This window comes from Manis pentadactyla, chromosome 13, assembly GCF_030020395.1.
Source record: "Manis pentadactyla isolate mManPen7 chromosome 13, mManPen7.hap1, whole genome shotgun sequence".
Lineage (NCBI taxonomy): Eukaryota > Metazoa > Chordata > Mammalia > Pholidota > Manidae > Manis > Manis pentadactyla.
Genome location: NC_080031.1, coordinates 72508322 through 72532807, shown reverse-complemented (window position 1 = coordinate 72532807; position 24486 = coordinate 72508322).

Genomic DNA, 24486 nt, shown 5'->3' with positions numbered 1-24486 from the left:
TCCAAGGATTCAAACCCTACATGGTGTCCTGTTCCTCATGGCTTACCTGGCAGCCCTGTTTGGAAATGGACACATCATGATCCTTACTACTTGGGATCCTCAATTTCATACAACCATGTATTTTTTCATAAAGAACCTCTCATTCATAGATCTCTGCTATATTTCTTTCACTGTTCCTAAATTTTTTTTAACTCTCTAATTAAAAGGAACAAAATCTCTCTCCTGGGATTTAAAACTGTGTTTTATGTAGAGATGACTCTGCATATCAATCCAGTACCAAGATAAATATTGTCCAGGGCCCACAAATAGGACAACAGATTTTTCATTTCTCAACCCTCACATACCCGGGATCAGGGAGTGTCACACAGCAGTAGACTGGACAAAATGGGAGTGGCCTGACCTGAGAATAGACCACCTGTTGTCTTTGGCAAATTCTGCATCAACAGCTGAGTGTTACACCTTCCGATGTAGTACAGGGGTTTCTAAGGCACAATACATGTCTTACTGGGAAAATGAGTTTCATTTTCTGATTTGTACAAATGTGAAATCCACAATTAGTTGGATTTGGAAATCCACAAATATAGTCAGGGTGAACCAGACATGTTTCCAGACCTAACTACATGGAGTCTGTTTCATAGAATGAGTCCCTCACTATTTGGAGTTCATTAAACAATTTAGAGGTGAGAAAGAATTTGCTGTATTATACATCTGAGAATTAAAGCACAGAAACTAAACAAAGCCAAGAACTGTGTCTTTCATGTTTAGTGGCATTTAGACCATGACTAGAGGAAGAGAAAGTGTACATTTTGTTGACTCCTGGAATTTTGAGTTAGAATTCCCACAGATTAGGAAACTGCTGCAACCATAGGTGGTCGGTCATTGCCATTAGACCCAGGCTGAAGTAAGCAAATGAACAAGGAAGAAATTATTCTGAAAATATATAAGCAATATGTAATTGATAATAAATGCTTACTTAAAAAATCTGGCCAGTTTTAGACAAGCCACTAACTGAGAAAATATTATCCTGATTTTCCCCTTCACTCACCAACGTGTAAGTGCACAAGCTGCGCACATATAACCACACCCTTTCCATCCAGTGAGAATGGCAGAAACTACTGAGATGAAGCTGTTAGCAGCAATAAAATGGCCTGGTTTTATTTTCCAATTAACTGTAAATAATGTTGGGTTAAAAGAACTAACTTTCTATGTTTTTCTAAGCTACATTCATTCCCTGCTTCTGGCCAGGAACTCTCTATACTGTGTGTCTTTGCAGAAAACAGGTAGGCATGAAGTCAAAGAAACCACTGACCAGTCATATCTCTGATATAAACTGGTTATGACTTTTGACCCTAGGGTGGGGAAAGAGTTGTGGCAGCCCCTCTGTGTCTTACTTCTTCAGCTCTGAGAATAAAATAGCATAGGGACTTTACTCTCCTGCTTGTTGTTCTGATTACAATTAGTAATAACAACTTCAGTATCTTCAACAACGAATGTGGTGATGAATCACCATTGCCAAAACATTTTTATTCAAGTACTGTTGATATACAATTTTATATTGGTTTCAAATATACAACACAGTGGTTCACTGTTGCCCATATAATTAAACGCTCACCCCGTCTAGTGTCATTACTATCAACTTAGAAAGATGTTAGAGCATCATTGACTATATTCTCCATGCTGTGAAAATTTATATTGTCATTGATTATTGTGCCTCTTTATCCCCATCCCTCTCCCCCATTGTAACCACCAGTCCCTTCTCAGTGTCTATGAATCTAGTGCTGTTTTGTTCCTTCCATTTTGCTTAGTTCTTATAGTCCACAAATAAGTGAAATGATATGGCGTTTCTCTTTCTCTGTATGGCTTATTTCACTGAGCATAAATAATACCATCTGGATTCATCCATGTTGTTAAAAATGGCAGGATTTCTTTCCTTTTCTGGCTGAATAATATTCCCTTGTGTATATGTACCATCTCTTCTTTATCCATTCATCTATTGATGGGCACAGGTTTCTTCCATACTGGCTGTTGCAAATAGTGCACCAATAAAAATAGGGGTGCATTGATATTCTTGAGTCAGGAATTTTGTTTTCTTCAGGTTAATTCCTAGGAGTAGAATTACTGGATAAAATGGTGTTTCTATTTTTAGTTTTTTTTGAGAAATCTCCATACAGCTTTCCACAGCAGTTGCACCAATTTACATTCCCACCATCAGTGTAGGAGGATTCCACTTTCTCCACATCCTTGCCAGCACTTATTTTTTGTTTCAAATAGTGGCCATCCTAACTGATGAGAGGTGATATCTCATTGTGGCTTTGATTTGCATTTCCCTGATGATTAGCCACGTGGAGCTTTTCATGTGCTGGTTGGCCATTTATTTTTTCTTTGGAGAAGTGTCTGTTCAAGTCCTCTGCCCATTTTTTAATCAAATTATTTCTTTTTTGGATGTTAAGGCAAATGAGTTCTTTGGATATTTTGAATGTTCACTCTTTATCAGGTAAGTTGTTTATGAATATATTCTCCAAAACTGTCAGATGTCTTTTTGTTTTGCTGATGGTGCCCTTTTCTGTAAAGAAGCTTTTTAGTTTGATGTAGTCCCACTTGTTTGTTGCTTATTTTGTGTCCTTTTATAAAGTTTCTCAAAAGTTTCTAAATGTAGATATTAATTTAGAACCATCCTGCTAGAAAATGACAAAACAGTTACACAGGGTTTTAGTAACTTAACAAATGTCTAAACTATTAACAAAGAGAAGTTATAAACACACACACACACACACACTGCACATTATGAAATGGTGACTACAGATACTTCACATGTCCATCAATGTGACCAGGTAACATTTTCTTTAGTGTATACGTTTGTTTACAGTACACAGTTCACTACTGGGGACCACAATATTGGATGAAATTATCAACTATACAGGGGTCACTGAGTTCTTTCTCATGGGATTTTCTGATGACATTAAGATGCAAACCCTCCAGGGTGTCCTGTTCCTTGTGACTTACCTGGCAGCCCTGTTAGGAAATGGGCTCATCATCATGCTCATTACTGTGGACCCTCAGCTTCACACACCCATGTACTTCTTCCTGAAGAACCTGTCACTCATAGATCTCTGCTACATTTCTGACACTGTTCCTAAATTTGCTTTCAACTCCCTGATGAACAGGAACAAAATATCCTTTCATGGATGTGTTTTCCAGGTGTTGTTCCTTGTGAGCTCTGCTGCTGCTGAATTATTCATCCTCACAGTGATGTCCTATGACCACTAAGTGGCCGCCTGCCGTCCACTGCACTATGAGACTGTCATGAACAAGGGGGCCTGTGTGTGGATGGCAGTGGCTTCATATGTCAGTGAAGGTCTCTCTGGAGCCATGCACATGGCAGCAACGTTTTCCATAACTTTTAGTTCCAATAAGATCCATCATTTCTTCTGTGATATCCCTCAGATTATTTTGATCTCAGACTCCAAAACGAACATAAAAGAAGCATCAGTGACTGCATTTAGTACAAGTATCTCACTAGCTTGTTTCATCTCTATTTTATATTCCTATGTGCACATCTTCTCTGCTGTCTCAAGGATCTCCTCCCTGGAGGGCAGGTCCAAAGCCCTCTCCACCTGCCTTCCTCATCTGGTTGTTGTGACTATGTTTCTTTCAACAGGTGCTGTGGCCTACTTGAAGCCAGCCACTGAATTGAAATCCATCGTAGACCTGGTTTTGTCTGTATTTTACACAGCAGTTCCTCCATCAGTAAACCCCATCATATACAGCTTTAGAAACAAGGACATAAAAGTAGCTCTGGGAAAACTCCTTGTAGTTTTGGTAATTAAATTAAATTAAATATATTTGGGTAGTTTTGATGGAAATTTGTCCTTAGTCCTTACACATATCCCTTTCATGTATCATATTATTAATGTACTATCTTGGTCATTTGAGAACAGCAGTAGAGATGTCAGGGCAGAAGGTTCTTCTGACAAATGGAAGGAACAAAGATATCAGTGGAGCACTATTACTCTGGTATATTTTGGGCAGTGGCTAGCAAAATTTCTTCAGCAATATATGTTTTCTTTAAATCTACACTTCCTCATTATAAAATTACTTTAGGAGGGTATGAGTGATAACATAATATACCCTTTCTTTTAAAAAAAAAAAAAACCTGGCCCTGCACAAGAATGATCCTAGAGTTTAGAAAATATGTTGCTTATATTTCCTAGATTTTTAGGGCCCTTACTGCTACATCATTTCATGTCATGTGGATCTCACCCTGCTTTTATTGTGCCCAGGACCTCAGATTGGACAGCATGGCCCAGGTATGAAACCACGGCCCTTGATGTTCGTACTGTCAGAATGAGAGTTCATTTATCCTTATAATGGAAAAGTGCAGTTTTCCTTTCTATCTTAGGCTCACAATTAAATAGAAAATACAGAGTTATGCGGGTAGAGAAACACCTACTCTCTCCTAGTATTTTAACTTTCTTCCTCTTGCCAAGAGGCTGCCCAGGTATGTCCCTCTCCAGGACAAGGAGGCGAGACCACCTGTGCACCACACCGTCCCACTGCTACAATATGTTTACAATACACATACAGTAAGTGCATCATGTCTATGGTGCTATTTCCCTGTGCTCTTCATGACACTTGCCATTACAAAAAAGCCTCCATTACAACTGTTTAAGAACATGTGACTATGTTCTGGGCAGTGTCAGAGGTAAAGTGACATGAAGCTTATGGGACATATCCTAATGATCAGGAGCCCTTCATCCTCCCCACTGTGGTGCTCACAGGAATGTGGCTCTGGTGTGGAGGCATCTGGGACCATGCCATGGACATCCACTTACCCAGGACACAGCCATCTGTGGGATTCCAGCAAAATGCCTACCTACATTCATGAAAAGACATGTCCAGTAATTTATGTTGCTCACACTGGAAACAAACACAATGCTGAAACCCAGTTAAACAGTTATATTATGATTTACTGATGGTGACATTAGAAAAACATTGATTCAATCACAGTCATAATAAAAAGGAGACTGACAAAAGCAAACCTCATAGTATGATTCCATTAATAACAGACATGAAGTCATGCATGCTAATTGACAGTTTGAAGTCACTCAATTGTTTCATCTTGAAAGGTCAATGACTGAAAGTGGACAAAAACTGTACTGTTGGAATGGTAGCAATTTTATTCTTGATTTGTTGGGCTGTTTCAGTCCCATAGTATGTTTATAAAAATTATCAAGCTGTATGGTTTACGTTTTTGTTAATTATTCATATTATAATTTGGTATACAGTAAAAACCTATAACACAGTATCCAAAAATCAAGAGATAAGATAAAATATCATGAGATGTAACAAAAATATTCTACTATCTTTCTCATAGATATACCTGAATCATGATTAAGGAACAATAGTCTTGTTTAATTTTATTTATCAAAATTTTTAAAGGATGTGGAAAGAGGGTAACCATTCTACCCTGTTGGTGGGAATATAAATTGGTGCAGTCACAGAAATGAAATAATTTGCAACTGAAGAAAAATAATGCAATTTTAAAATATTTTAACCATGAGGAAAATAACCTGTTTATTAAAAACTAAAATACATTGACAAAGGAAATTTAAAGAGCACAAATAATTTTTATGATACTCCATGCTTGTAGATTAGAAAAATTAATATTGTTAAAATGTCCATACTACACAAAGTATCTACAGATTGAATGTAATCCCTGTCAAATTTCCAATGGCATATTTCACATAAATAGGACAAATGATCCTTACATTTTTATGGAACAAATGAACCCAGACTGTCATAGAAATCTTGAGAAAGAAGAACAAACCTGGGTATAGCATGGTCCCCAGGTTCAAACTATACTGTAAGCCTTTAGTAATCAAAACAGCATAGTGTTTTCCTGAAAGGAAGCACATACATCAATGAAGGAAATAGAAAGCCCAGATGTAAACACACATGTAGAATTGATTAATATATAACAAAAGAGCAAAGAATAAACCTGGGATATACACATGGGATATTGAACAAATGAGGTTGGGAACACTGGACAGCCACAAGCAAAAGAATAACATTATTGCTGTCTTACACACTATGCAAAAATAACTCAAACTGATGTCAACATGTCAATGTTAATCCTGAAATCATTAAACTCTTGGGGAAAAAGTTTATGCAGTGAACTCCTGGACATAGGTCTGGAAGATTATTTTTTGTATATGACACCAAAACACAGGAAAAAAATACCTAGTACACTCGATTTTTGTTGTTTTATTTTAACAGGTTAATTAAAGTATAACTGAAATAAACTGAATATATTTCCAGTGCACAAACTGATAATGTACACATTCAAGTGTACATACCCTTGAAATCTGTACTTCAAGTCCAAATAAACACAAACATGGCCCTCTATAGTTTCCTTGGACCCTGTGGTCATCCCTCCATTTGGCTTTCCCTGTCTCCAAAACCCCCAATCTCTGATCTGCTTTCTCTGACTATATATATGTTTGAATTCTTTAGTTATGTAAAAATGAAGCAGGTACTTCTTTTTGTTTGGCTTCATCACTTATCAGAATAATTTTAAGTGTCATCCATGAGATTTTCTGAATCAACAGTTTATTCCTTTATTGCAAAGTAGTTTTTGAATGTAGGACATATTCACACTTCATTTATCCATTTTCTGTTGATGAACATATGTATTGTTTCTAGTTTCAGCCTAGTAAAAATAAACTACTGGAAAACATTTAGAGCCTGGTGTTCTAGTTACCCTGCATAAATACTTAAGTGTGGAAGGGCTATACCATATTATTTGTCAATGTTTCAAGTTTTCTTGTGATTGTGTGATGAGAATTACATATCCATTCTTCTTTATATCTTAGATAAAGTCTCTTATTTGGATATATTACTGAAAAGAATTTCTAAAAATCTGTGGTTTGTTTTGTAATGTGTTATTTTTTCTTTTTGCATCACAGCAAAACTTGTTTTGACTGAAAAAATTAAGGTGTATTTCAGTAAACAACAAATATCTTACACAAAACAACAAAGGTTTCAAAAATAACAAAACATGAAACAAAAGGTTGAAATTCTTAATTCCCTTAGATATTCAAGGAATTTACATATAAACTAATGAAAATATTATGAAGTATGAAGAGGGAAGAGATTCATAAATGTTATTATCTTGTAACTGTGGGTGTCCAGGTATCAGTTTCTGTAAAAGCCAAGTCAAATCTGGAGGGAACTCCAGATTTCTGATCCTGAAAATATGACTGGGCTGTTTACTTGGGGACCTCAAGGCCCGGAGGATTCTATGATAATTCTGGGATCGGTGAGCTGGGCATGGAACAGTAGGAACAAAAGGGACCCATGGGAAATGCTGAACTAGAACTTGACATTAGCAAGTATTTCCCTGATGATTTCTTTTTTCAGCTCCTTGAACTTCCTCTAGTGGACAGAGGCACCAAACAACTTGAGAATTTCTTACAGAAGAGAATCTCTTTTTGATAGAGAGAAGGGGTTCTTTCTAATTCTTTGTTCTTGATTTCAGCCTTCTTGTAAATGTTACATATCTGAAAAGTATGTCACATATCTACACACTTTGGGAAGCTACTTCTAGATTTCTAAGCAGTGCATCGCCTCCTCAGACAATTTTCTCGGGAGTTGAATTTTATGTTCCTTATGTGGTTCAGGCAGTTTTAAAGGCATCTCCTACTCATTCCATATTTGCAATTACTACTCTTGTTTTTCATCACGTTAAACAAAAGAAATAACAGAAGATAACATGCAAAATAATAATCACACCTATTTCAGCATGAGCAAATAATAATTACATCAAATTAATCATCCCTCCAGAAAAACTATCATTAGAACCTTATTTTAAAACATTAATATCTGTTTGGAATATAATTAGTAATATTTTAGAAAAACCTAGGTAATATAATTTTTAATATCAAACCAAAGAAACATGCATAATGAAGACAGAAATTAGTTCAACGGATATATGTTGTGTAAGATACAGAGACATTTTAAAGACTTAATATTCAACTTCTAATTATGAAAATTATTATTATTATTATTTTTTCCTGGATAATTATTTTTTATTTAAGGGTAGTTGACACACAGTATTACATTAGTTTCAGGTGTACAACACAGTGATTCAACATTTATATACATGATAATTCTATGTACCGGCTATCACCATGCCAAGTTGTTACAATATTTTGACTATATTCCTTATGCTATACATTACATCCCAGTTACTTATTTATTTTACAATTTGAAGTGTGTTTATATATTTATATATATATATATATATATGCACATATACATATATATATTTGTGTGTGTGTGTGTGTGTGTGTGAGGGCATCTCACAAATTTATTGATCAAATGGTTGTTAACAACAATAAAATTCTGTATAGGGGGTCAATGCTCAATGCACAATCATTAATCCACCCCAAGCCTAATTTTCATCAGTCTCCAATCTTCTGATGCATAATGAACAAGTTCTTACAAGGAGTACAAATTCTTACATAGTGAATAAGTTACATGGTGAACATTACAAGGGCAGTCATAACAGAATTTTTCTGTTTTGTTCATGCATTATGAACTATAAACAGTCAGTTCAAATATGAATATTCATTTGACTTTTATACTTGATTTATATGTGGATACCACATTTCTCTCTTTATTAATATTATTTTTAATAAAATGCCGAAGTGGTAGGTAGATATGAGATAAAGGAAGAAAACAGAGTTTAGTGTTGTAAGAGAGCAAATGTAGATGATCAGGTGTGTGCCTGTAGACTATGTGTTAATCCGAGCTATACAAGGGCAATAAACATCCATGTATGCAGAAAATTTTTCTCAGGACATGAGGGGGGAGGTTCTAAGCCTCACCTCTGCTGATCCCCATTTTCTCACCTGATGGCCCCCTTGTGACTGTGCTTTTCTTAGGTTGTTAATCCCTTGAGGAATCTTACCCGTCTCTGGCTAACCAGTCATCTTCCAGGGCCATACAGGGAAATGTTAAGTTGGAAAGTGTGAGAGAAGCCTTATTGTTTGAAAAGGTTATCTTTTTAATTTGCATATTTATGCCCTCTGGCTTCTATGCCCAGCATTTGTCTTGAGGTGTCTTTACCAGTTGGAAGAATTATGATTCTCGGTAAATTCGACATGTGGCACAAATTCTATTTAAGGGTTGTAATTAGGTAGGAAGAAGAAAAGCTATAGAAGAAGCAGGCGGAAGAAAACATGGGAAGATTGATTATTTCTTTGACATGTCTTCTTGTAGACTAACTTCAGCATGGATAGGTTTTAAACTACTAATTAAATTGTGCGCACACATTAACATAATATGTGTACAGTTATGTAACCAAAGCATACCTGTAATTACAGCCATCTCCAGTGAAACCAAGAAAACCAGTTAGGCACCTTAGGCATTTGTGAAAACTTATCTATGATATGGTGGATATTGTCCAACTGAACTTGAACAGTCTGAGAGAATTCAGATAAATTAAAACAACCCATTCCTGGGGACTGTTCACATCCCATATGTTCTTTTAACAGTAAATAGCCTGTGGTTGTAAGATTTTGGAGTGCTACAATTTGCACTTCTCCTAATTCTTCGTTGAGTTCTAACAGTATAAATCCAGTCAAATTTGTTGTTTTATTGTATGCACAGGCCAGCTTAGATATCTCCTTCATCATTCCCAAGGCAAGTCCAGGAACTGGTGGTATGAGTGCATCTACATCTGTAGCAGTGCGTGCATCTTTGTTGGGGATTTTTGATGATCATCTTCTGGCATGAGCCTTCCAGAGAGTTCTGATGTTGGAAGTTCTTTTTCATATCGTATCTTAGTTCATTTTTGGGGTAGCCAAATTAGGCTTTGATCCTCTGTATAAACACAGACAGACCCTTTGCCTACACTTTTATATGCCCTTTATATCATTGTGTAGAACTCATTGGAGGTCACCACACAGGAACTGCTTTTATTTTTTTATCATTAATCTACACTTACATGATGAATACTTTGTTTACTAGGTTCTCACCTATACCTGGTCCCCCCATATACGCCTTTATAGTCACTGTCCATCAGCATAACAAAATGTTGTAGAATCACACTTGTTTTCTCTGTGTTGAACAGTCCTACCCTTTCTCCCACCCCCCTATGGATGCTAATCTTAATACTCCCCTTTTTCTCACCCCTTATCCCTCCCTACCCACCCATCCTCCCCAGTCCCTTTCCCTTTGGTACCTGTTAGTCCATTCTTGAGTTCTGTGATTCCGCTGCTGTTTTGTTCCTTCAGTTTTTCCTTTGTTCTTATACTACACAGATGAGTGAAATCATTTGGTATTTCTCTTTCTCTGCTTGGCTTATTTCACTGAGCATAATACCCTCCAGCTCCTTCCATGTTGCTGCAAATGGTAGGATTTGCCCTTTTCTTATGGCTGAGTATTATTCCATTGTGTATATGTACCACATCTTCTTTATCCATTCATCTATCGATGGACATTTAGGTTGCTTCCAATTCTTGGCTATTGTAAATAGCTGCGATAAACATAGGGGTACACTGGTCTTTCTCATACTTGATTGCTGCAATCTTAGGGTAAATTCCTAGGAGTGGTATTCCTGTGTCAAATGTTAAGTCTATTTTGAGCATTTTGATGTACCTACATACTGCTTTCCACAATGGTTGAACTAATTTACATTCCCACCAGCAGTGTAGGAGGGTTCCCCTTTCTCCAGAGCCTCGCCAACATTTGTTGTTGTTTGTCTTTTGGATGGCAGCCATCCTTACTGGTGTTAGGTGATACCTCATTGTAGTTTTAAATAGCATTTCTCTGATAATTAGCGATGTGGAACATCTTTTCATGTGTCTGTTGGCCATCTGTATTTTTTTCTTGGAGAACCGTCTGTTCTGTTCCTCTGCCCATTTTTTAATTGGGTTAATTGTTTTTTGTTTGTTGAGGTGTGTGAGCTCTTTACATATTCTGGATGTTAAGCCTTTATTTGATGTGTCATTTTCAAATATATTCGCCCATACTGTATGGTTCCTTTTTGTTCTATTGATGGTGTCTTTTGCTGTACAGAAGCTTTACAGCTTAATATAGTCCCACTTGTTCATTTTTGCTGTTGTTTTCCTTGCCTGGGGAGATATGTTCAAGAAGAGGTCACTCATGTTTATGTCTAAGAGGTTTTTGCCTATGTTTTTTCCAAGAGTTTAATGGTTTCGTGACTTACATTCAGGTCTGTGATCCATTTTGAGTTTAATTTTGTATATGTGGTTAGACAAAAGTCCAGTTTCATTCTCCTACATGTAGCTGTCCAGTTTTGCCAGCACCATCTGTTGAAGAGACTGTCATTTCGCCATTGTTTGTCCATGGCTCCTTTATCAAATATTAATTGACCAGAAATGTCTGGGTTAATGTCTGGATTGTCTAGTCTGTTCCATTGGTCTGTGGCTCTGTTCTTGTGCCAGTACCAAATTGTCTTGATTACTATGGCTTTATAATAGAGTTTGAAGTTGGGGAGTGAGATACCCCGTACTTTATTCTTCTTTCTCAGGATTGCCTTGGCTATTCGGGGTCTTTGGTGGTTCCATATGAATTTTTGAATTGTTTATTCCAGTTCATTGAAGAATGCTGCTGCTAGTTTCATAGGGATTGCATCAAATCTGTATATTGCTTTGGGCAGGACGGCCCTTTTGCCGATATTAATTCTTCCTAGCCATGAGCATGGGATGCGTTTCCATCTGTTAGTGTCCCCTTTAATTTCTTTTAAGAGAGACTTGCAGTTTTCAGAGTATAAGTCTTTCATGTCTTTTTTTAGGTTTATTCCTAGGTACTTTATTTTTTTTTTGATGCAATTGCGAGTGGAGTTGTTTTCCTGATTTCTCTTTCTGTTGGTTCATTGTTACTGTATAGGAAAGCCACAGATTTCTGTGTGTTGATTTTGTATCCTGCAACTTTGCTGTATTCCGATATCAGCTGTAGTAGTTTTGGGGTGGAGTCTTTAGGGTTTTTTATGTACAGTATTATATCATCTGCAAATAGTGACAGTTTAACTTCTTCTTTACCAATCTGGATTCCTTGTATTTCTTTGTTTTGTCTGATTGCCGTGGCTAGGACCTCCAGTACTATGTTAAATAACAGTGGAGAGAGTGGGCATCCCTGTCTAGTTCCCGATCTCAGAGGAAATGCTTTCAGCTTCTCGCTGTTCAATATAATGTTGGCGGTGGGTTTATCATAGATGGCCTTTATTAGGTTGAGGTACTTGCCCTCTATTCCCATTTTTCTGAGAGTTTTTATCATGAATGGATGTTGAACTTTGTCAAATGCTTTTTCAGCATCTATGGAGAAGATCATGTGGTTTTTGTATTTCTTTTTGTTGATGTGGTGGATGATGTTGATGGACTTTCGAATGTTCTACCATCCTTGCATCCCTGGGATGAATCCCACTTGGTCATGGTGTATGATCCTTTTGATGTATTTTTGAATTTGCTTTGCTAATATTTTGTTGAGTATTTTTGCATCTACGTTCATCAGGGATATTGGTCTGTAGTTTTCTTTTTTGGTGGGGTCTTTGCTTGGTTTTGGTATTAGGGTGATGTTAGCTTCATAGAATGAGTTTGGGAGTATCCCGTCCTCCTCTATTTTTTGGAAAACTCTAAGGAGAATGGTTATTATGTCTTCCCTGTATGGCTGATAAAATTCTGAGGTAAGTCCATCTGGCCCTGGGGTTTTGTTCTTTGGTATTTTTTTGATTACCACTTCAATTTCATTGCTGGTATTTGGTCTGTTTAGATTTTCTGTTTCTTTCTGGGTCAATCGTGGAAGGTTGTATTTTTCTAGGAAGTTGTCCATTTCTCCTAGGTTTCCCAGATTGTTAGCATATAGGTTTTCATAGTAGTCTCTAATAATTCTTTGTATTTCTGCGGGGTCCGTCATGATTTTTCCTTTCTCATTTCTGATACTGTTGATTTGTGTTGACTCTCTTTTCCTCTTAATAAGTATGACTAGAGGCTTATCTATTTTGTTTATTTTCTCGAAGAACCAGCTCTTGGTTTCATTGATTTTTGCTATTGTTTATTCTTCTCATTTTTATTTATTTCTTCTCTGATATTTATTATGTCCCTCCTTCTGCTGACCTTAGGACTGATTTGTTCTAATTTTTCCAATTTCGATAATTGTGACATTAGACCGTTCATTTGGTCTTGTTCTTTCTTTTTTAAATATGCTTGGATTGCTATATACTTTCCTCTTAAGACTGCTTTTGCTGTGTTCCACAGAAGTTGTGGCTTAGTGTTGTTGTTGTCGTTTGTTTCCATATATCGCTGGATCTCCATTTTGTTTTGGTCATTGATCCATTGTTTATTTAGCAGCGTGTTGTTAAGCCTGCATGTGTTTGTGAGCCGTTTTGCTTTCATTGAACAGTTTATTTCTAGTTTAATGCCTTTGTGGTCTGAAAAGTTGGTTGGTAGCATTTCAATCTTTTGGAATTTACTGAGGCTCTTTTTGTGGCCTAGTATGTGGTCTATTCTGGAGAATGTTCCATGTGCACTTGAGAAGACTGTGTATCCTGTTCCTTTTGGATGTAGAGTTCTGTAGATATCTATTAGGTCCATCTATTCTAGTGTGTTGTTCAGTTCCTCTGTGTCCTTCCTTATTTTCTGTCTGGTGGATCTGTCCTTTTGAGTGAGTGGTGTGTTGAAGTCTCCTAGAATGAATGCATTACATTCTATTTCCTCCTTTAGTTCTGTTAATATTTGCTTCAGGTATGTTGGTGCTCCTGTATTGGGCGCATCTATATTTATAATGGTTATATCCTCTTGATGGACTGAGCCCTTTGTCATTATGTAATCTCCTTCTTAGTCTTTTGTTACTTTCTTTGTTTTAAAGTCTATTTTGTCTGATACTAGAATTGCAACACCTACTTTCTTCTTTCTGTTGTTTGCTTGAAATATCTTTTTCCATCCCTTGACTTTAAGTCTGTGCGAGTCTTTGAGTTTGAAGTTAGTCTCTTGTAAGCAGCATATGGATGTATCTTGCTTTTTTATCCATTCTATTACTCTGTGTCTTTTGATTTGTGCATTCGGTCCATTTACATTTAGGGTGATTATTGAAAGGTATGAATTTATTGCCATTGTAGGCTTTAAGTTTGTGGTTACCAAAGGTTTAGGGTTAGCTTTTTTACTATCTTAGTGTCTAACTTAACTCTCTTGTTGAGCTATTATAAACACAGTCTGATGAGTCTTTATTTCTCTCCCTTTTTATTCCTCTTCCTCTCTTCTTCATATGTTGTGTGTTTTGTTATGTGCTCTTCTTAGGAGTGCTCCCATCTAGAGCAGTCCCTGTAGGGTGCCCTGAAGAGGTGGTTTGTGGGAGTCAAATTCCCTCAACTTTTGCTTGTCTGGGAATTGTTTAATCCCTCCTTCACATTTAAATGATATTCGTGCTGGATGCAGTAGTCTTGGTTCAAGGCCCTTCTGTTTCATTGCATTAAGTATATCATGCCATTCTCTTCTGGCCTGTAGGGTTTCTGTTGAGAAGTCTGATGATAGCCTGATGGGTTTTCCTTTGTAGGTAACCTTTTTTTTTTCTCTCTGGCTGCCTTTAATACTTTGTCCTTGTCTTTGATCTTTGCCATTTTAATTATTATGTGTCTTGGTGTTGCCCTCCTTGGATCCCTTGTCATGGGAGTTCTTTGTACCTCTGTGGTCTGAGAGGCCATTTCTTCCCCTAGTTTGGGCAAGTTTTCAGCAATTATTTCTTCAAAGACATTTTCTATTCCTTTTTCTCTCTCTACTTCTTCTGGTATACCTATAATTCGTATATTGTTCCTTTTAATTTGGTCACTCAGCTCTCTTAAAATTCTTTCATTCCTGGAGATCTTTTTATCTCTCTCTGCATCAGCTTCTCTGCGTTCCTGTTCTCTGTTTTCTAGTCCATTAATGGTCTCTTGCATCTCATCCATTCTATTTTGAAGTCCTTCCAGAACTTGTTTTATTTCTCTATTCTCCTTCCTTAGTTCTTGCATATTTCTCTGCAAGTCCATCAGCATGGTTATGACTTTTGTTTTGAATTCTTTTTCAGGAAGACTGGCTTAATCTATTTCCTCAGGTCCCTTCTCAGGGGAAGATGTAGCAGATGCCGAAGCTGTCTGGGTTAGTCTTGTCTGGATCATATTTTTTTGCCTTTTCGTGTTGACAGGTGCTATTGACTGTCAGCTGGGAGGGCCAAAATTTTCATTTGCTACTGCCCTTTCTTTACTGGGACAACTGCGACCCCTAGTGGCTTGTGTTGGGTAATTGCATGTAGACTGGGTCTTTGTGTCTTGCCTGGCATCGAGGGAGGAATTTCCGTTTCTGTGGCTGGAGTTTGTCTCAGGCTGCTTCTCTGCTTTCGCAGCGCCCGGAGGGGTAATGGATGGGGGGGTGCTGTTTGGCTGTTTACCTCCGTGAGATCTCTCGGAGCTGTTGCCCAGGGTGTTAGTGCGCCCGTTTTTCCCTGTAATTTCCAGCTGCTGGTCTATGACCTGTGTTGTTTCCGTCAAGCTGTTAAGTCCCTGTCCCTTTAAGACTTTCAAAAAGCCCCCGCTTTTCTTTGTCACAGGAGCATCCGCTTCGGCACCCGCTCAGAGGTCTTGCTAACCTGTTCCCCCAGTACCCAGGGTCCTCCGCCCATGCACTGTGTCTGTGCTCTGGTGGGGGTGGCTTGGGCTGTGTGTTCAGCAGTCCTGGGCTCCGTCTCCCTCCCGCTCTGCCTATTCTTCTCCCACCGGGAGCTGGGGGGAGGGGCGCTTGAATCCCACCGGGACCGTTCTTGTATCTTACCCCTTTCACCAGTTGCTGAGTTCTCGCTGGTGTAGCTGAAGTCTGTCCACTGTCCTGTGTCTTCTGGTATCTCTTTTAGGACTAGTTGTGTTTGTTGTATTTTCAAAAGTATATACTTTTTGGGAGGAGATTCACACTGTCCTACTCACACCGCCATGTTGGCTCTGCCTTTCCCTGAAAATTCTTATTCTAGACAACAGAAAAGGTTTTGCATTTCTAGGTATTGTTAAAATGACGTTGGTTTATCAGCACTAGAAATTTTAACTCTCTTAGAGGCTTCCTAGCTTAATGCTGAATTGCTTTGCTAAGCCTTTCTTTTTCCACCCAAACGTTGTCACAAAAGAAACACTTTTCCCTGAAGCAGACCTGTGGTTTTATTCCCTGGTCTGATTCCCCAGGTCCCTGACTGGCAACTGCCCCTCCTGATCTGCTCCTTCCTCCTCCTCTCCTGGGAGTTCTTGGGAGGACATAGGGGAGACACCAGAGCCTCAGAGCTGCAACAATGTGCCTTTTCTTAGGCAGACAGGAAGTGATCTCTCAGTGAGAAGATTACTGAGTTCCCCACAGTTCCAGTTGAGATACAAGCCTAATACTATTTCCTGTTAAAATAGATTGGATCAAATTTCCCTGAAGAGAATGTTTGAAGATTGGAGAGTTCAAGTCACTTGCAAAATTGCTGTAATAAGGAAACAGTCTCTTTTGCAGCAAAGTTTTTCACAGATTAATGCATGGTCAAAATGTAAGTAACCTTTATTTAGCACTTTTGGATAGGATAAAATACTCCTTGTCTATAGAAGGGATTATTTTTCTAACATATGATCCAATTGGAAAGTTAGGTGTAATCCTTTCACCTGTAGATTTTTAGACCCTGTTTCAAAACCTATATGATGATCATGAGTTTTATTGAAAATTTTTATTATTTGGTTGCAGACACAGTTAAAGGAGAAATATCCTAGAATCAAAAAAACAGATAGTTGTGAGCATAAGTAAAAACAAGGAACACACATATAGACATGCATGCATGCTAAAGCACACTCATACATGCATAAATAGGAAAGTATAAATAGGAATGTGGTATGGATAAAGCCATTTGTCAAAAAATACACAGAAATACAGTAAGTAGTACTTTGTTCTGTCCCAATGTGTTCCCAAAAACAACAAAAAGTCATGAACTTAAAAATCAACATACCTTTCAGAACCTATAAGAATCTGTAGTTTTTGGTACCTTTCCCTATGTATTCTTAAAACCAGCATCCAATTTCATTTTGAAAATAAATTATGACAATTTTTTGTATTTAATTTATGAGAAAGATAGTAAATATTTTAAATTTATGTTATATATTCAAAATATATTCTAATAAGTATGTTTTTATTTAAATAAAAATTAGCCCTACAGTAAGCCAGAGAGGACAATGACTCATGAGCTCCTTCCAGTCAAGATTAAACAATGATTAGAAACATTTATCAAAATTATAATACAACAGGCCCCGGAAGATGACTAGTTAGCCAGAGACAGGTAAGATTCCTCAAGGGAGGAATAACCTAAGACAGGCACAGTCACAGTGGGGCCATCAAGTGAGAAATTGGGTCAACAGAGGTGAGGCTTAGAACCTCACCCCCCCTGTTTTCAGAGAAATCTTCTGCATCCGTGGATATTTTGTTGCCCTTGTCTAGCTTGGATTAATACTTAGTCTGAAGGCATAAACCTGATAATCTACATTTGCTTTCTTACAACACTAAACTATGTTTTCTACCTTTATCTTACATCTACCTACCACTTCAGCATTTTATTAAAAATAATAATAATAATAATAAGGGAGAAATGTGGGATTCACATATAAATCAAGTATAAAAATCAAACGAATAATCACATTTGACCTGATTGTTTATAGTTCATGATGTGTGATGAAAACCGAAAGTTTCTGTAATGACTGCCCTTGCACTGTTCACCATGTAAGAACTTATTCACTATGTATGAACTTGTTCACCTTGTAATAACTTGTTCATTATGCTTCAGAAGATTGGAGAATGTTGAGAATTAGGCTTGGGGTTGATTAATGATTGTGCATTGAGTGCCCTATACAGAATTTTATTGTTGTTAACAACCATTTGATCAATAAATATGAGAGATGCCCTCTCAAAAAAAAAAAAGGGAAAAAATTATAATACAGGAGAAAGGGTTTCTCTGTGATTATTTCTTTTCCAATGCTCTTTTTAAAATAGACTTCGAAAGAAATATCTGACCCCAGAGTACACATAGACTGGGAGTGGCTCAACCTGAGAATGAGACTACCCACAATCTTTGACAAATTCTGCATCATTGGAAAGTCATGTTCTGGACTCCAGACACACCACAGTATTCTAAGCCACAGAAATACTTGATGCTAACATACCCTAGGGGACTGAGTTATATTTGCTGATTCTTATACAAATGCAATCCAGGTTCAAATGGGACTTGGAAATCTATAAATGTACTCAGGCATTATCAAAAATGTTTCCATCACTTTCTTCATGGACACCATTTCATGGATGGATCCTTTGTCATTTGGACCTTATAAAGCCACTTAAAAATGAGGAAAGATTGCTGTATTATTTTTTAGATAATTAAGACAGAGACACTGAACAAAAGTCAGAGATAAGTCAAGAACATTGTTATCAATAATAGGCAATGGTATTTAAGGTCATGGCCAGAGGAGGAGGAAATATAATTTTTGTTGAGTCCTGGAATTTTGAGTTAAAAGTTTTGCCATTCTTCATATTGAATTCATAAAATTTCTTATAAATTGGAAAAAGCTGAAACTACAGGTGGAGGATTCTGTCTTCTAGACCCAGAGTGAAGTAAACAAAGAAACTGGAAAGAATATAGTCTGAAAGTGTAAACACAAGTAGTATGTGATTCATACTTAATTCTTATTAAAAACCAGAACAGAAAGAACTTGGACATACCTCAATTTGAGGCAATGTTCTCTTTTCTTGCCCTTTATACAAAATACTAAGTGCAGTAGCTGCACATGTACTTAAGCAGCCTTTCCATCAGGTAGAATGGCAGGATTTTCTGAGATGAAGTTGCTGGCACCAATTAAATGGCCTGGTTCTAGTTTTCTATACTTTAACATTCATATTGGGCTAAAATCACAGCTATCTTCTACTTTTTTCTAAACTACAGCTATTGCCTCCAGAATGCCAAGATCTCCCTATGCTGTGTGTCTCTTCAGAGAACAGGGAGGCATAGAAGTCAGTGAAAAACCATCCTCTCTCATATCTGCAATTTACTGGTTACGTCCCTTTACAGTGGGGCTGGAGGTGGGGGAACAGTCACCCTCTCCAATTCTTACTATCCTCAATGGTGAAATGACAATAATATTGGCACCTTAGTCTCTTGTTCACTGTGTGGACTAAAATTTTTAAGAAATAACAACTTCAACATCTTCAGCAGTTCATAGTGATGATGACCATCACCACTGCCAAAATCATTTCATTAGTAAAGTGCTTCAGAGACTTCTAAATATGTGCTAATTTAGTACCTAAAACAGTCCTGTATCAAATTCATGACTTAGCACAGAGGGATCAAGTAACTTGTCAAATGTTTATAACTAGTAAGGAACAACAATAAGGGATACATGAAAAATTCTGGTAGCCTTGTTTTAACCCACTACATTTAACTTTACCTGATGCAAAATAAATACTAAGTAAATGTCTATAATCAAATCTTATAATAAATTAAAATAATAAATGTCTAATTAAAAATTCTTATTTTAACTGTCTTATTTACCAAATGCTAACAGAGATTGATGTTTACTTAATTCTAGATGTGATATAAAAATATGCCTATTCCTTTTAATAATCTCATGGAATCCAACATATAATCTTTTTCTAACTATTGTAAAACTTGGTCACATATAATGTTAAGCAAATACCACAAGGTAATTCATCCCCTACATGACAGGACCAGACTGAAAACAAGAATTTTTCTAATCCCTGACCTGTCCATTCTCCTTTATTGAAAGAATCTCAGAGTCCTTCTATAAAAATGTAGAAAATTCTTTTTCCCAAAATTAGCTGACTAAAATTCAGAAATGGAATGAATTATTTTATACCTTCTGCACAAATAAGAAATGTTCCAAAAAATCTGACAAATGTTGAAAATAGAGCATGTTTTTTTCTGCTGTGAGGTTACAGTAAGAACTCATATTTACTTTCTTCAAACATTCATATCACAGGAATCTTTTCTAAGTCTTAGAAAACTTTGGTCTACCAGTGCTAAATTATTTTTAATTGTGGTAAAATATAGGTAATAATTTTTCCATTTTAACCATTATAAAAAAGAGTGTACAGTCTAGTCGTAGTAACTATATTCACACAGTTGGACAACCATCTCCACCACCCATTTACAGAACTGTTTCTTCTTGCAAAACTGAAACTTTATTCATTAAACAATGACTCTAAGTTCCTTCATCCCCCCCAGCCCTTCCCAGCATCATTAGTCTCTGTCTATGGACGTTTATTCCAGGAAACCATAGACATAGAATCATACAGTATTTGTCATTTTGCAATTGGATTATTTTAATGACCATATGTACTCAAGACTAACTCATGTTTAAAAAGAATAAAACAAAGAAAAAATGTTAATGCATTGTTATATATGCATATAATGAGAATATTTAAACAACTTTCCAGGAAGACCTTGGTTTTGTCTGTTGCTTGGGTTTTCTTGGATCTGTTTTACAGTGATGAGCTGGAGTTTACTGCAACAGCTGGGAGATAAATTTGCAGAATTTATTCCATACTCGCAGTTAGGTGTGACCCATTGGAAAGCTGACACAGCTGTAATGGTGATGAATCCCCACAGGACTGGACAAACATTAATTGGTCACCTCATCCATCCATCCCAGCCAGTCATTAAACAGCTGTGCACCCATCATCATAATAGAAAATCGATGAATCCCTGCAACTTGGAATCACTAAAGTTAATTACACTACTAGAATTACAACTTTAACATCTTAATTTTTTCTTGACACTATTCCTTTTATTTTCCACCTTCTTGACATTAAATGTCAAATAATGTATATATATTTATTTAATGTGTATAACTGATATGGAGATACACAGATGTGCTATGTAAATTCTTGAACAAATATTGTGAAATAATAACCAAAGGGAAGATAATTAATATATCCATGATCACAATTACGTACAATTTCCCTTTATTTCTATGATTTTGATTACAGAAAACAGTTAACTCCTGGAAATATGGCATTGCATGAAATGAGCAACCACAAAGTTATCACTGAGTTCCTCCTCCTGGGATTTTCTGAGGACCCAAGGATGCAAACCTCCATGGTGTCCTGTTCCTTGTGGCTTACCTGGCAGCCCTGTTAGGAAATGGTCTCACCATCATCCTTATCACTTGGGAACCTCAGCTTCACACACCCATGTACTTCTTCCTGAAGAACCTGTCACTCATAGATCTCTGCTACATTTCTGACACTGTTACTAAATTTGTTCTCAACTCCCTGATGAAACGGAATGAAATATCCTTCCATGCATGTGTTTTCCAGGTGCTGTTCTTTGTGACTTTTGCTGCTGCTGAATTTGCCATCCTCACAGTGTTGTCCTATGAGCGCTACGGGGCCGTCTGCCGTCCACTACACTATGAGACCATCATGAACAAGTGGGCCTGTGGGCGGATGGTGGTGGCATCATACATCACTGTGGGGATCTATGGAGACATGCACACTGCCGTGACTTTTTCCACAACTTTTAGATCCAATAAGATCCATCATTTCTTCTGTGATATCCCTCAGATTATTTTGATTTCAGAATCCAAAATGAATATAAATGAAGTGGCAGTGAGTGCATTTATTACAAGTATTGCACTGGTTTGTTTCCTCTCTATTTTATATTCCTATATGCGCATCTTCTCTGCTGTCTTCAGAATATCCTCCCTGGAGGCCAAGTCCAAAGCCCTGGACACTTGACTCCCTCATGTGGTCACTGTGACTGTGTTTCTTACAACAGGTGCCTTGACCTACCTGAAGCCAGCCACTGAGGTGAGGTCAGACCTAGATATCACTCTATCAGTCTTTTACACAGTGGTGCCTCCATCACTGAATCCCATCATTTACACCCTTAGAAACAAGGACATAGAATTGACTGTGGGGAAAGTCCTTGGAATTGTAGCATTTAAGGCAAATTAAATATATTTGATTATTTTAGAGAGAGGTCCCTCCTTAGTTCTGAGATACATCATTTTCTAATTTTACTATTTAAATAATGGCGATGTATCTTAAAATTATTATAGTATTTTAGCCTCTCTGGAATGTTCTTCAGACACATGGAAATAACACCTGGAGATATCAGTGGAACACAACTATTGTAGTATGTTTCGGGTAGTGGCTAACAAAATTTATTTAGCAATATTAATAAAGATATTGCAAAGTAATGTAGAATTCCTACTTGAAAAGCCAGCATGAGATGATATTAATAAAATTTTATTTAATAAAATAGTTCTACCCTGAGGGTAGAGTGAAAGCAGCAGCCAGAGGCACCAGACAGGGCCAGCAGGCTGTTAGGAAGAAAAATGGTTTCCCCCAGCCCACACTGTCCCTTGAATTATTTCTGTTTTACCAGTCTCATGGTGGATTCACCCCAAGCTGGAACCCCCTTCCCCCAAGAGCTACACGTAGGAAAACAACTTTATGACCTTGGGGTTAGGAAATATTACTTCTATGAAACAAAGAAGCAATAATTATAACCTAAGAAGTAATGATGGTACTTAAAATTTTATTAATTTTGAAAAGCACCACTAAAATATCAGAAAACAAGTATCCAAGCACTGTCAATCTAACAAAAGCTGCAAAAATGACATAAGCTTATATACTTTTTGATGGCTCTATGGGCACAAGGTGATATATATTTGGGCATTTTCTCGAAATCTCTCTTTTCCTTCATGGTTAGAAATGCCTGTTAGAAACACACAAACACACAGAAGAAGATGCACCCAATCCATTTAAATCTACACAAAATATACAATAAATACAATATTTTCTTATCTATCAGTTCTTATGAAATCATGGAGCTATTTGCCATGTTTAGTTTGTCCAAGAAAAGGAGACAAAATTTTAACTATTAAAATACCCATCTTGTATTTATGCAAATTCTCAAGCTGAAATCCCTAGCCTAATATTAAAAAGTAAAGTGGCTATGGCTTTAGTGCATGGCTTTTCTTGATATGTTTGCTCTAGAGACCGTGCACCTTCATTCACTTTACAACTCCATGTTTGTGGATGTAAATCATCCTTATGTGGATGGCAAAGATCAGTTGCCCACACATATTAGTGAAAAGCTCATTTTGCTTAAGACAAACAATTCTACATTCTCCTGATACTTGCAAATTCCAGCACAAGACCTTAAGCCCATACACAATTTCCCAACTCTTTCCTGGTAAGTGGGAGGCCCTGGAATAACAGTATTTGCATCTCTTGCATTTGTACTGAGTAAAATGCACAGAGGTACAGTGTTGTAATAGAAAAGTATATATTGATTATTTTAATAAAAATGAACATCATTTACCCATTTCTTAGTCCTACTTTCAGAATCAGGCTTTAAAAGAATATTCATGAAATACTATTCATGATAGCCTCAAATTTTAGGTCCAAGTATCAGAAAATTGAAAAACCAAAATTTCTGGTAGATTTGCTCACTGTCTTAGTATTTTATGACATTAGAGAAGAAAACTCTACTGATATGTGCAATAAGTACATAGTATCAGTGTGATCTCCAGGTGTTCACTCCATTTATAAAACATCAGAATAAACTAACATATTCTGGAAAAACCCCAGTAGTTTTTGTAGTGATAAATTTGCAGATGGCTGAGTGGGGCACCAGGAATCTTTTTTGAAGTCACTTCCTGTCTTCTTATATGGACTTGGAATGACATCTGCACATATTATTGAAAACTCATTAAATGCTATATTTCTTACATAAAAAGAAAACAGCATGACTGGGATTAAAGATGGTGGCATGAGAAGAGAGACAGAGCCTTCCTCTGAAAACTGGATACAATTAGAAAATATAATTGGCACAACTAATCCTGAGAGAGCAACAGAAAAGAGAACAACATCAGACTAAATACACCAGAAGAAAAAAGCAGACCTCAGTGTATGGGGTAACGTACCAGAGCTGTGGCTCCATGGGACCCAAGCCCTTTCACCAACCCAACTCACCGGTGAGAGGAAGAGAAACAGAGAAGGGAGGAAGTGGAAGGCTTTGGACTGCTGAATACTGAGCTCCGGAGATCTGCCCTGGGAGCACAAACCTACATTTCATGGTGCTTTCATTAGACTGCATGACTACCGGTTTGGAAAGTTAATACAGGCAGAGTTCCTGGGAAGACTGGGATTCCAGCTGCTTGTGGAAAGCAGGGATCCATATCCGGCTGCTCTGGGACAAAACATACCTGTGAGACCGGCCTACTAGCTCAGTCAGTGGAGACAGGCACAGCAGCCTGGAGGCGGGTAACAGCTCTTTCCTCCCCACAGTTACCAGTACTACTCCCATGCGACCCATGACATTGTTAAGGGGCTGAGCACCTCAAGAATAGAGCTTCCGTACACTAGATGGCACCATATACAAACATGAAACGCCAAAGGAACCTTGTCC